The sequence below is a fragment of the Equus asinus genome, chromosome 20 (assembly GCF_041296235.1).
Source record: "Equus asinus isolate D_3611 breed Donkey chromosome 20, EquAss-T2T_v2, whole genome shotgun sequence".
NCBI lineage: Eukaryota > Metazoa > Chordata > Mammalia > Perissodactyla > Equidae > Equus > Equus asinus.
In genome coordinates, this window is record NC_091809.1 from 89737967 (window position 1) to 89739343 (window position 1377).

The 1377-nt window shown below is 45.9% G+C and overlaps 1 pseudogene; it reads right to left on the minus strand.

The window, feature by feature from the left end:
• Window positions 1-423: 423 nt before the first annotated feature.
• On the minus strand, window positions 424-1377 carry LOC106828911 (olfactory receptor 56A1-like; annotated as a pseudogene).

A 1377-nucleotide genomic window follows, 5' to 3' on the forward strand; every position in this document is an offset into this window, starting at 1 on the left:
TGAGGAAGGAATGCTGTGTCGTGAAAAGGCCCTGGAGTCAGATAGACCTGTACATGAATTGATGCCTCACCACTCACCAGATGTGACCTTTTTCAATATTTCTCCATAAATTTTTGTTTTCTAATGTACAAAGTGGAACAATAATCCCTGCCCTGCAGAATTGTTATGAAAGTGAGAGAATTTAAACATATAAATGTCTAGACACAGAGTTAAGTACCTAAGAATATTAGTTACCTGAACCAGGCAAATGAACTTTGGTCAAGCACTAAGAGATCCACAGTAATTCCTGATACTGGAGGGACAGAAAGTAGGTAGGAAATATTCACTATTCAACCACTATTTCACTGTGTAGAATCACAAATCCTGAAATAAAAAGAGAGGAAATAGTAATAGGTGTTTCTATAGAGAGTCCCTTCCATGTGTTTAAAGCCCTCTCTGCAACAACTTCTGTAACTCCTGCTTTAACTCTTTAGCTGGAAATCCATAAACAATAGGGTTCAATGCAGGGGGTATGAACGATGAAGGACATTGAGCAGGATAAGGATATCCATGGGGACCCTCTTTCTGGACACACTTGTCAACACCACAACCAGCAGGATGGTGCTGAAGAAGAAAATGAGGATGAAGTGGGAGACACATGTGCTCAGGGCTTTGCTGCAGCCCCCTTGGCTTTGAATCTAAGCACGGCTCTAAGCATGAAGGTGTAGGAGAGGAAGATGAAGATGAGGGTGAAATGCGAGCCTAGTAAGGTCCAACCAGCCACCAATTGGTAGATTCCGTTAAGGGTGAACTTGTCACAGGAGAGCCTGGACACAGACAGGTTGGCACAGATGCGGTTCTCAGTGATATTTTTCCCACAATAATGAAGCTGGGCAGAGAGAATGGGGACAGGTGAAAGCAACAAAGCATTCTGAGCCACAATGAAAGCACTAGCCTTGGCCACAAATTGGTTAGTGATGATGGATAGGTATCGTAAAGGGTGACAGATAGCCACTCAGGAGTCATGGCCCACGACCATGAATGTGCAGGATTCCATGGGGAAGAAGCTGTTATTGAACATCTGGAGCAAGCAGGCTGAGAAGCTGATGGACCTGAAGACAAACCACAAGATGGCCAAGACCTTGGGGATGACAGTGAGCTAGAACATGATGTCCAACACGATGCTCAGAGAGAGGAGACTGAGCAGGTAGTGCATAGGCTCATGCAGAGATGCCTCCAGCCAGATGGTGATCAGAAGGGTGGCATTGGCCCCCATGGCCAGAAGGAAGAGGAGGCTAGGGTCAGGGACAGCCAGTGCTGCCAACTCTGGTAGTTAGGGAAGCAGATGAGGAGGAATTCAGAGACTGGAGCAGTGGAGTAGTTGCTGGGTAATGTCAT